We start from the raw sequence: 13,093 nt of genomic DNA on the forward strand, positions 1-13,093 counted from the left end.
TCTTAGACTTATTCCTAAGAATTTCATGGATTTTTGATGCTAATGTAATTTTTAAAATTTCAGTTTCTGATTGTGTGTATATATATATATATTGAATTGAATATATTGATTGAATATATATGTATATATATATATATATATATATATATATGTATACACACACACATATATTTCCCTCTCCCCCGGATTTGATTTGCCAAAATTTTGTTAAGAATAGTCATGTTTAGAGCTCCCAGAATCACATCTGGAGAGTGGTTAGTATTCTGCCAGCTTTGGAGATGAGAGGGAAAGCAAGCCTGGCAGAGGTCCCCATTCCATTCCCAGCTTCCTCAGTAGCTGGTGTTTGGAAGACTCTCTACAACAATGTTCAAGCCCTGAGCAAGAAAGCCTCCTTCCAGGACCCTTTGACATCATTTCTGCCTCTTTCCTGAAGGTATTATGGCTGCCTTCTGACCTCTGCTGAAGCCCAAGATTCTTAAAAAGAGGACCAAGAAGTTCATCTGGCACCAGACTGTTATGTCAAAATTAAGCGCAACTGGCAGAAAACTAGAGGCATTGACAATAGAGTGCACAGAAGATTCAAGGGCCAGCTCTTGATGCCCAATGTTGGTGACGGGAGCAACAAGAAAACAAGTGCATGCCTGCCCAATGGCTTCTGGAAGTTTCCAGAAGCTCCAATGTCAAGGAGCTTGAAGTGCTGCCGATGTGCAACAAATCTTACTGTGCAGGTTGCTCACAATGTCTCCTCCAAGAACCACAAAGCCATTGTGGAAAGAGCAGCCCCGTTGGCCATCACTGTCACCAATTCCATTGCCAGGTTGTGCAGCAAAGAAAATGAATAGACAGACAGCTTATGTGCATGGCATATTTGTGTTAATAAAACCATAAAACTACAAAAAACAAAAAAGAATGGTCATGTTTGGGTTCATAAACATATTGTCTCATAGTTTTTTGTAATGTCTTTTTCTGATTTTGATATCAGGATAATGAAAAGAGAGGTGTTCTGCTTCTTCTGTTTCCTGAGAGAGTTTGTGTAAAGTTGGTACTCTTTCTTCCTTACTTTCTTCCTCATTTTTTTAGTTTGAATACTTCTACATTATTTGAATCTTTCCTAAAGAGAATGCAATAGTTAAAACTTTTTTTTCTATTTTGAAATAATTTTATACTTACAGAAAAATGGCAAAAAGCAGTACTGAAAGTTCCCATATATCTTTCACTCAGATTTCCCTAATGTTAACATTGTACATAATCATAGTATAATTATCAAAAACCAGGAAAATAACATTGATATATTACTATTAATTAATTTCTATATCTTATTCAAATTTTACCACTTTCCCAACAATGGCCTTCTTCTTGGCCAGGAGTCCACAGTCCATTTAGTTGCCATGGACTTTTTTTCTCTCTATCTCCTTTCAGTACTTCTGAATAATTTAGCATAAAGCCATTAGCTTGTGCCAAACAAAGTATGCATCTGTGGGAAGTGGGGGTTTCGGTGATCTGTCACAGACATAGGAGCCCAACTGCAGTGAGGCAGTATCATTGGATTGGGGTGGTGATGGCCCAACAGGATTGTTAGAGTCTTAGTTGAGAAAGGAGGGCCTCTATGCCAGTGTAGGGGGTGAGGGTGGGCCTGGAGTGGGTGAGATGATGAGGGCATCTGTGCAAGGCTGTGATGGTAGCAATAGAAGATTCATTACACATGGGGGTTGATAAAATAAACATACAGAGAATCATGAAAGATAGGTGTTTCTCTATCAGAGAAAGCAGTTATGATATGGAGAGGAAGGTAACCAGAATGAATGGATCTTGTGGTGTTAGGATAGAATTGAAAGTAACTGTGTAGAATTATGGTTTTCACATATTTCAATAGATATAGAAATACAGATCTCCTGAGCTTCTAGCCTCAGAAAGGTTCTAGGAGGAGTAACACCCCAATAGCAATGAGCATACCTACTACTCAGATCTTGGCTTCTAAATAACATTCTCTACCAAGGGAGATATAGGCCTTTAAGAGCTATGGCAGGGAAAGTACAAGATGAGTCTGGAATATATATTTGTGTCAGAAATTAAGGAGTGCTAGAGGAATAATGGAGATATGTCCAAAGAACATAGAAGCCACTCTGATGGGGCTTCCACTTGCCAAATCTGGGATAGTTTGAGCATCAAGATAAATAATAATAATTACAGATCATAACCCACTTAATAAAATGGAAATCAATGAGTCTAGCTGAAATAAGTCAATGAATAATAAGTGGGGAGAGGGAAAAGCTCTCTTTTACCATGGAATGTCAACTAATGAATGTAAAATAATGATAGAATTAGAAAATCGCTTTGGCGACCAAAATAATAAAAATAATTCAGTCAAGAACCATCAAGAGAGGCATGGTGGATGAAAGTTGAGTGAGGAATGGAGATTTATGTCACTTCAAAATAGCTTCCAACAAATATTTGATGATTAAAAAGGAAAAAGAGGGTAAATTTATGGTGGAGAAGTCTGGCACACACCACCTAATCAAGTGACCAAGATTAACATCTTAACAAGTAATGAGACAAATGGGCGTTAAGTACCTTTTGATAGAATGTAATCAGGAGCACACAGTATCTCTTTTGTAATATCCCTGACAAAAATGCATAATCTAAATCTAATCATGAGGACACATCAGGCACACCCAAAAAAAGTAACTTTCTAGGAAACAACTAGCTTATAATCTTCAAAAGTTTCGAGTCTGTGAAAGACCAGGAACTACTGGAGAACAATTTTAGATTGAAGCAAGTTGAAGACACACAGTAACTAAACGTTATGCGTGATCCTGGATTGAGTCCCTTTGCTATAAAAGATGATATTGGGACAATTAGGGAAGCTTGAATGGAGCATGAGAATTAGGTAACAGTAATGTATTGATGTTGGCTTCTGATTTTAATGGTTATAATATTGTAAAGAGAAAATAATCTGGAAAAAGAAGAAATTTGTCTACCCAAGACTTGCTATTTCTCTGTTATTCCCTATCTTAATTGGCATTACCACCATCTATCTATCCAGAAACTTAAGCTTGAAACAAGGGAGTCATCCTTGACAGCTTTCTTACAACCTAAAAGTCCATTTGGAGTAATCTAACTATCTGGTAATAGACCAATAATATTATGAAACATCTGTGCCTTGGAATATTATGTGGCTATTCTGAAGATTGAAGTAGGTCTGTGTAGCAATTTAAAAATAAAAGAAAAAGTCATGAAATAGAATATAAAGCAAGACCCCCTTTCTGTTAATTTTTGTGCATACAAAGACCAAGGGAATGTATTCTGAAATGTTAGAGATTAGTATCTCTTCTGGTTGGAATTATGAATTTTCTTCTTTTCTGTACTATTTGGGTTTTTCTTAGAGTGATCCACTTTTCTATTAGGGAAAGAGACAGAGCGAGAGGGGGGGAGAGAGAGAGAGAACACACACACGTGCACCTGAACAAACCGAGGAGGGACAGAGAGAGAGGGAGAGAGAAAATCTCAGGCAGGATCTGCACTCAGTCCAAAACCTGAGATCATGACCTGAGTGGAAATCAAGAGTTCAGCGTTTAGCCATCTGAGCCATCTAGGTGCCTCAAGAGTGATTGATTTTTATTTTATTTATTTTTAAAATTTATATATTTATTTTGAGAGAGAGAGAGTGCAAGCAGGCCATAGAGTGTTGTCAGTGCCAGAGCCCTACAAGGGGCTCGATCCCACGAACTGTGAGGTCATGACCTGAGCTGAAATCAAGATTTGACGCCCAATGGACTCAGCCACCCAGCCACCCCAAGTGATGGATTTTTAGAAAGAACAATAAGATATTTTACTTTTGAAGAACTATTTAATATAAATGCTGTGGCAGAGACTTACAAAGGAGGTAGAGGCTATTCACCTTCAAAGAACTTCAAATCTAATAGGACAGTGTAAAAATTATTTATGTGGCACAGAATACTTATAAAAACAACATAGAGAAAACACAAATTTAGAGGCAAACTGCAGCTTTTAAAAATCTTTGAGGATATAAGAAGGAAGAAAGTTACATGGGAGGGCTGAGAGGGACTGAACAAATGAGGCACGACCAGAAGGTCTTGGTGAGGAGATCAGTTTTGAATAGGAAGGGATCACAGGAGGCAGGAGAAGGTTGCTTTCTGAGAGTTGGGGAGTGTGCCTCTGGTTCAAAGATTTGAACCAGGAGGGTGGCTAGACGGTTACGCTAGGCGACATGATAAGCAGATTCCTTCCTCATTTTTTGTCTTTCCTTTAACTTCTCTCACTCTTTATTCCTCCTTCCCTACTGTTCAGAGCCCTAGGGATAAAACACACCCCTATTTATTCCAAGGAAAGCATGGACAAAACTCCCTTAATAGAACTGAAAGAGTTAATATGAACAACAATTTTTTAATAAAAAAAACAAAGTAATATATAAAGAAAATAATGTCTGATAATACAACATAAAAACAAGCTACCCATGCCTGGTTTCTGCTTCTAAATAAGTTCTGTGAAAATATCTAAGATCTGTACATAGCCCAAAGTTTCCCTGCACTTAATATAATTTCATGCTAACTCTTAAAGGCCCTAGAATCATTTTGCAGGCATCAGGTGTGGCTTCCTCTCCTCCCAGTTCCTCTGTCTGAGCTCAACCATGTGGTCACTGTGGTCGCCATGTTGTTTCCTAGTCCAGGGAAGCTGGTCCAACAAACACATCTGGTTCCATGTAAGGACAAACTCCAGCTCCATTAAAACCCAACCTTCCGGAACCTCTAGAAGCTTCTCATTCTCTTCTAGTACAAGTTACTAATAAGGGCGCACCTAGTTCACAGCTGAGCTGTCTGGCAATACTGATGGGCATCTTTAAGCCTTTCCTACCTAGGTCCTCTGAGATGATTCACTCAAATGAGTGTCAATACACAAGGAAGGGTCTTGTAAAAATCTGGCTATTACAGTTTCACGACATGGTAATAACCGCATAGTAAACATACAATTCATACAGTATGAATTACTATATTTATAGTACAAGAATGGTCATTCTCATTTGCCCAGTGAGGTGGTGAAATCTTGCCTGGAGGGCTCATGTTGGGTAGACTGGGAGTAGCTTTGCAAGCAAGTGAAAGCTTGAGATACTCTTTCCAGGAATTTTCTCAACTAGGTGGTTTAAAGATTAAAAAAATAATTGTGTGAATTTCATCTCCAAAAATTAGTAAGAGAAAATACCCAGTTGTGTCCATGTCCAAATCAATATAGGGATATCTGTAAAACTCACCTCAGAGTATAAGTAATTTAAAATCCTTCTGTTACAATAATTACTGTTTATAGTAGTTTCAGGGAGTAATTCAATTTGTACAGGGCTCATGTGAGGGTAACTTTTTGTGTAGCTTTCTAAGACGAGGGTCTACATCAGGCGTTGTTTGAACTCTGTGACTTTGTTCAGCTCTGTGATGCTGACATTACGTCTTTGAGCTTCTGTTATAGGAGACCCTTAGGAAATCCCTTATGAGACCTGAGCCCTCCTAATACTACCAAGAAATGATTTTAATCTTGTGGGAGGCATATAAGATGAATAGACTTGTAATTATATATTAATTTTATAAACTCTTTTATAGGACTAACTATATGCTTAGAATTGTATGAATAGTAGCTCATGCAAACCTCTAATAGCCCTCTGAGGTGAGACTATCAGTTCCATAGAGGTGAGGCACAGAGAGGTTGTGATGTCTCCAAAATATCATAGCCAATAAGTGGCCAAGCCAGGATTTGAATCCGGTTTCTCCAATCAGGCTTCCGAGTCTAGGTTGTTTACGCATCATGTTATGGTGCTTATCCATTGCGATTGAACATGGAACCCCAGGAGCTCAATGTCCTTCCCAGAAGACAGGCTCATAGTTGCCATGAAAAAAGAGAAACAACATCTCATAAATTTCCTGCTAAAGTAGCTCTTTGTTTAGAAATCATACATGCTTTATATTTTAAATAGGCACTCATGTCTTGTCAGGTCCCAGTGTGGTGTGAGAGTTTGACAGATGTCACCGTGGGAGGACAATCTCTGTTCTGAGGAAATAAGTGGAGGCAGACCAGCACCCCTCCTTACAGGTATGGGCTGCCCCCCTCTGTCCTCCATCCCCAATCCCAGTGAGCTGCCTAGTTTCGGGGCCAGGGACTGTGCAAGTAATAGAAGAATCCCACCCTCAGGCAGAGGACAGGGAACAGTGCAGATGTTGCATTTAATATACTTTGGTCAGCCTTTGTCTCAAGGTTCTGTAATGCCCACCTTATTCCTATAAATGAAATGAAAGTACCATCTAGACCAGAGTGGACAGTGGCTCTAGTTTTGCCAATCTTTAAAAAAGCCACCCTGAACATATGAGCTGCACATAGTTTGAAACTTAGAAAGAAAAATCTTTATTAGGTGGTGGTATACTCACATGGCTAGATCTGTCTGGAATATACTTAAGACACTATATTGAATATACAGAGTCATAGTTTTTGCCCTCACATCATATCTTGCTAGAAAAATAGCAGGTATGCATTAAACATGATTGATAATGCTTTTGTTATAAAGGTTTTTCTGTGGCTGCACAATTATCTTCACCTATTCTCCTTGCCACTGTTGGGTTTTATTTGAGAGATCAAGGTGGAATTTTACATGGCATTTGATGAAGATGAAAGTAGAGGAAAAGAATGGGCTCTGAAAAGTCTGACTACCACACAGAAATAGGGGAAGCTGCACGGTTAGGGGTATCCTGTTCATTTCATTTCTGCTGTGTGGTCAGCGACACATATCGTCCCATAAGCAATAGAAATCCCATGTTCTCCTGGCAACAGCAAAGATGGCTGATATAGCAGCTCCTGGATGCTTGTGACCCATACCCAGAGCTTCTCAGGAAGGGAGATGCTCAGAAGTGGCTTCCTTCTGGAAGCAGAGGGTGATACTGGTGCTTTTTGAAGGTAGCCAAAATAAAGTAAAGATTTTCTCAGTAAACATAGCTGAGAAGGTGAAGACGGGGGCAGAATTCTCCACAGTGTAGAATGACACGTGGCCTCCCTCATAGTCCAAAGACACTGGAGTCTTCCTTCTGGGTCTGTCTTCTGGGAAGATGTCAGTGAGAACCAGATAATGACTCCGTGGAGCCCTATAGCCCAGGCTTTGTCACGTTTTAGTTGAAACCAGTCTTCCTTACACACAGGTTCTTTGACCATGCTAAGCCCCCAGGAGATGCCACAGGCCACCTCCATGTCTTAGGAGTGTCTATGTGAAGAGACCCCGCAGTGTCCAGTGCACAGAAGTCAGAGCAGCACTTCAGGTTAGAAGGCACAGATAGTCTGCCTCTGTGTTTATTCTGCTCGTGTTACCTGCCACGTGAGGTACACACTGGCAGTTTCTGGGGCCGGGATCACATCCCTGGGAAGAGAAGAGCAAAGGGAGTGCTGGGCAGGCAGCTGAAGGTAGGGATGAGGTTAGCTTGGGAAAACAGACATGAGTCCCATCAAAGCTGTGGCTGGATCCATGCTCTTCCTCGCTCTTCCCAGGAAAGGGAGCCACTGGCCCTTTGAGGACGGCTTCTCTGCGGCAGACGTGCCTTTTCCTCTCACGGGACAGGGCACACCTGGGAGGGTGTGTGGTCAGCACAGGGACCCAGAAACACCTGTGGGCCTGGCAAGGGTGGGCAAGCAGCGTGCCTAGGGCATGGAGTTCGAGGAGGTACTCCCTGTTCGCACTGGGCAAGTGCCCCATCCCCTGGGCTCTGGCTCCTCTCCCAGCACTGGGCTGAGTCAGCAGGAGCCAGACTTTCTCAGGCTTGATCTTTACTGCCATCCTGAGGCCAATGGCTAATCTCGGCCTGACCACTGTGCCCACACCCACTGTTCACTGCTCCTTCCCCCTGGGCCTGATTTCCTGCATTGTCTCTCTGTGCCATGAATGTCAATAACCTCACCTAGGTGCTTTTCTGAAGTGTTTACACTCTGGGACTGTAAGAAATGTGAGCAAGAGGCCTGCCCCGCACCCTCTCTGCATACTCAGGGCGACAGACTGCCGTCAAACCTGTTTTAATTTCCAGGGTTTGCCAGACATTTTATTCCCCTTCCCTTCCATAAGTAGAATGGGGCTAGTGCCCCTTTAGATAGTTTTACCAGGCTTGTTATCCTGAGAAATTTCTAGGGACAGAAAAAGGGAAATGCTTTGAGCTCCAGCCAATAGGTGCCTTCCACATGTATCTTCCTTTAGAGTTAAAAAAAAAAAAAAAAAAAGTTGGGGCTGCTTCCCAGCTGCAGGGAGAAGTCTGGCCTCCCTTGTCTGTTTCTAGATCAACAGTGACCACCCCAGAGCAAGCAGGAATTTTCATTACCCTCGAACTTGTGCAGGAGACGACTGAGTTGTTTGCTCTGACTCACTTGTTTACTCCAAAGTGTTGGTCCTCTGGCCTATTTCAGTTAACCTGGGAACTCATGGTTTAGGTCAGATGTTTCCACCCCTGGGAGCACATCTTGCAAATGAGCTGATTTACTTCTTAGGTATAAGAGGGAGATGGGCAAAATGAACGCTCTGCCTCCAAGAACTGGCATATGGAAGAGACAGGTGCAACCGAGGAACAGCCCTGGCCTCATATTTGCAGGACCCAGAGCAAGCGATCCACTCTGGGCCCACACACCATATGTCTATCTCTAAGACTTATATATCAAGCCGGCGGACTGCTTTACAAAATAATGGGTATAGATGGGTATAGATGACATGGATACTTTCATAACAACCTAGAAGGTGAGGTTCAAATGGAAACAATTCTCGGACTTCTCAGGATTTCTCCCAGGGACACAGCAGCCCAGGGAGTGCCTACCCAGGCCCTACACCACCCACCTCCTTCTCTTCCCACCCTGGCTCTGTCTGCGTTGTGAGAGGGCCTGGGCACATGTGTTGTAGACACCCCAGCCTACATGTCCAGACTCCTTGGCCACTCCTTGGGTTTGGGGACGATTTGCTCATGTGCAGTTCTCTCCTTAGAAGAGCAGACCCAGAGAAGGGGTGAATGCACATCCTCGAAGGAGGCTCAGGGCTGTTTGGGCAGGAAGTTCTGGGCGTGTTGTCTAGAAGAGAGTGCTGGGGCTTGGGTATATGATGGGCATATCTCTTTGGCTCTGAGGGAGAGCAGCCCCCCATGGAGGGCCAGAGAGGGGGCTTCTAATGCACAGTGCCTAGCCCAGGTGTGAGCAGTACCTGCCAGGAATAAACAGCTCCCCTTCCAGAACCTCCTTCTCAATGGAGACCACAGCCTTCTCCAGGTCCTTACACTCACATGTGTTCTGGACTACCAGGAAGAAGTCAGTAGGGAGGCCCTGGGCCAGAGTTCAATGCCACAGGGACACCAGTCTAAAAGGAATTCAGTGAACCACCTTATCCGCTCCAGGCAACCAGCAGCTGCTGATGACATACACTGGATTAGAGCCACTACTCCACTGGAAAAATGGCCATTCCCAGGTTCTATGGAATCCAGTGAAATGCCTTAAATGGAAAGGAGACAAGGTGGTTGTTGTTAATCATATCACAGCCTGCCAGGCTAATTGTTCATTTTCAGGCTATTTCACTCTCGATAGGGAAGTGAAAGCAATCATAATGATATCTCGATGACACCACAGTCCTTTCCCCCTTGTCCCCCCCCCCCAAATACCTGTATAAGATGCTCCCCCTCTTCTATAAAGCAAACTGATGGTTCCCAGAAGGGAGGGAAGGCAGGTGGTGGGTGAAACAGGTGATAGGGATTCAGGAGTGCATTTATTGTGATGAGCACCAGAGGAGTATGAAAGTGTTGAATCACTATATTGTGCACCTGAGACTAATGTAACACTGTATGTTAATTGGAATTAAAATAAAAAGTTAGGGGCGCCTGGGTGGCTCAGTCAATTAAGCATCAGACTTCAGCTCAGGTCATGATCTTGTGGTTCATGAGTTTGAGTCCCATATCAGTCTCTGTGCTGACAGCTCAGAGCCTGGAGCCTGCTTTAGATTCTGTCTCCCTCTCTCTCTCCCCATTCCCCACTTGTGCTCTGTCTCTCTTTCCCTCTTTCTCAGGATAAATAAACATTACACAAAATATAAAGTTAAAAAGCAAAAAATTAGGGGCGCCTGGGTGGCTTAGTCGGTGAAGCGTCCGACTTTCGCTTAGGTCATGATCTCGCGGTTCGTGGGTTCGAGCCCCGCGTCGGGCTCTGTGCTGACTGCCAGCTCAGAGCCTGGAGCCTGTTTCAGTCTGTGACTCCCTCTCTCTCTGACCCTCCCCTGCTCACGCTGTTTCTCTCTCTCCTAGAAATAAATAAAAATATTTAAAAAAAAAAGCAAAAAATTAAAAATAAATAAAGAAAACATAGAGGGCTCAGGCACTCTCCAAATGGCAGCCCCAGTCTTGTTCTGCATAAGACTTCCTGACTTTTCCTGGATAATCCACAGCCTCTTTAACAAAGTAAACCCGCATTCATCCTATGCCTTTGTTTTCTAGGCTCTTTTATGACTGGAAATAACCTGCTTATTGTAAGTCTCTCTTGTGGGATTTGCAGAGGTGTTGTCTGTTCTATTTTCCTGGCTTTTTCACATGTTTAATTTCACTCATTATTCCACAAGAACGTTGTGTATTCTAAGTCTTAATTATATAAGAAAGAAATACCACCCAACAGACATAGCTCTTCCTATATCGATTAAGGTTTTCTGAATTTAAAAAGCGGGGTTTCTACCTTTTAAATTAGTGATAGTTCTTCAGCTTTTTAAATATGTTTTCTCTATGAAGGTCTAGAAATGGCTCCTAATTGCGGTACGTTTCAATCTGTGGGCTTCCAAGGCTGCAAAATGCTTTCTTCAAGGAATAAAGTCAAGAGTATTATTGCTCCAGAGTTTTGCAAACTATCGTCTTTGCACGGGAGGGTCAAAAGTAACTTCTAGTTTTTTTTTTTTTTCTCAGTTGTTAACTCCAGCTTGGTTCCTGACTCCCATATCTGTCTTGGACCCCAACTTGTTGAGAAGCCCTTTCAACCTCTCGCCTGGCGTTTTTTGTGTATGCGTGTGCAAAATATATGTGGTGCATAATTTACCATCGTAAGCATTTTGAAATAAACAACTCAGTAGTCTTAAGTACATTCACAATGTTGTTTAACCAGCACCACTGTTCCCAGAACTTCTTCATCACCCCAAAACAGAAACTCTGTACCCTCTAGACCATAACTTCCCAGTCCTGCCATGGTGGCCCCTAGCTTGTGTAGTGTTTAAGCGAATGCACTTTAGAGTCAGAGAATCCGAGCTGGAATATTGGTTCTGCCCCTTACCAGCTCTGGGACGTTGAACAATTTGCTCAGTCTCTTCAGGTTTTGTTTTACTCATCTGTAAAATGGAGCTGGTAAGAATCAGAACAACGGTCCTCACACGTTTGTTCTGGGCACATAATACCACCCTCAAAGGAATATCATCAACTCTCAGTAAGCACGCAGTCTTCTCTTGTTGTCAGTGTCTCATCGTTTCTAATGAGAGTTTTCTGCTCACATCCCCCCAATTCCCAGATCCTCCTTGCCCCCTGGGCCAGACCTGCTCCCTCTCCACCCCTTGAGGTAAGGACGAGGAGGGGATTGGGGCATTTCTTCATCTTCACAATAATAACTAACATTTGTGAAATGCTTACAGAAGAGGAAACCAAACCCAGAGACAGACGCCGAGTAATATGAAGAAGGCTTCCCAGCTTGTAGGATTTGGAAGCAGTCTGGCTTCAGAGCCCAGGTTCTCAACCACTGAGCCACGGGGCCTTGATATGCTAATAAGCATTTTGGAGAGGGAAATTCAAGCTTAGCCAACAAGTCAGTGGCACAGTGAAGATGACAATCTATGTCTTCTGATTCACCACCCAATGCCCCAGCCACTCACCGATAGCAATGGCTGTGTTGAGATGTAATCATTCTGAGATTGTTCTGTCAAAAGTGAGCAAACAGTCAGGTATTCAAATCCTCCATCCTTAGAGTGAGGTCTAAGGTATTCAGGGAGCTTTAAACATGGATAATACCAATGGCTTCCCTCCTGGAGTATTGCTTTGATGGCTTCCCTCATATATCTTTCCACAGATCAGCCAAACTACATGCTTGCCTAAAGATAGGGAGTGTCACCAGCCACCCACCCATCCACTGCTGCCATCCTGATTCTCAGTCCCCCAGTGCACCCATCTTTAAGACTTTATTGACTGAGTGTGGGCAGTAAAGGATACACCTCTCATTTAAGTCTTTGTTCACATTTTCATGGTGGTTTCTTAAAACGGTTTTGTGAAAGCCTTTCAGGGCAGATTTGTTCTGCATCCTCCAGGAATTGATGGAGTTTCTCAAACTCACAAGCGACTTTCTGCCATTCAATTTCTGTTTGTTTCTAAAGTACAGAGAAGATGTCACATGAACACTAAGGCAATCACATACATCTTTCCTTTTCATCCTGCTCAAAGACACTGCCCTATAATTTCCTCTTTGTTTGATTTTATTCCCATCACATACCCACTATAAGGAAATTAAAACGAGAGAAAACATAAATGTACTCAAGCACTTTACAGTGTATATCATGCAGGGTAATTTCAGATTGAGTGTTTGCTACTTCAAGGCCATCTCCAGCTATCTTAGGGGATGATCTTAATTGTGAACTTCTCAGAAAATTAATTGTAATTCATTTTGGTTCAAAAATAGATGTGCCCATGTATTACTAAGAAGAGAATGGAATGTGTCATGAAGTCAAGAACACGTGTCTGTGGATGTAATTACGAAAAGACTGGAAATGAGCGAGTCCTCTCCAAAGCATGTAGCTGTCTGCCTTGTGGTTTAGTTTGTTGGCCCTGGTGTTGGGCTCTAGGGGAGTTATCTTCCTTTAGATGAGCAAATAGAGAGAGATTAACAAAGACGACTAGTTCTGCAGCACCCAGACTCTCTTCCTGACAGGTAGCAGAGCGACTCCAGGACAAGAATGAAGAGGGAACATGAAAGGCAGAGGCAGGCACTCCAGACAGCGAGGAGGGAATGTGCTGAGTGATAGCAGCAGACATGAGATAATTAAAGATTAACCACTACGAGCTGAAGCCATCTGAACCAGAAG

The 13,093-nt window shown here is 42.6% G+C and overlaps 1 non-coding gene across 1 annotated transcript; it reads left to right on the forward strand.

Annotated features, from left to right (window-relative positions):
* The first annotated feature begins 226 nt into the window (after positions 1-226).
* Positions 227-366, forward strand: LOC120238441. The gene has a single exon (XR_005530228.1). It is a non-coding gene; the product is annotated as a small nucleolar RNA SNORA7 (small nucleolar RNA).
* Positions 367-13,093: the final 12,727 nt, after the last annotated feature.

This window comes from Hyaena hyaena, unplaced genomic scaffold (assembly GCF_003009895.1).
Source record: "Hyaena hyaena isolate Hyena2069 unplaced genomic scaffold, ASM300989v1 scaffold_208, whole genome shotgun sequence".
NCBI classification, from domain to species: Eukaryota; Metazoa; Chordata; class Mammalia; order Carnivora; family Hyaenidae; genus Hyaena; species Hyaena hyaena.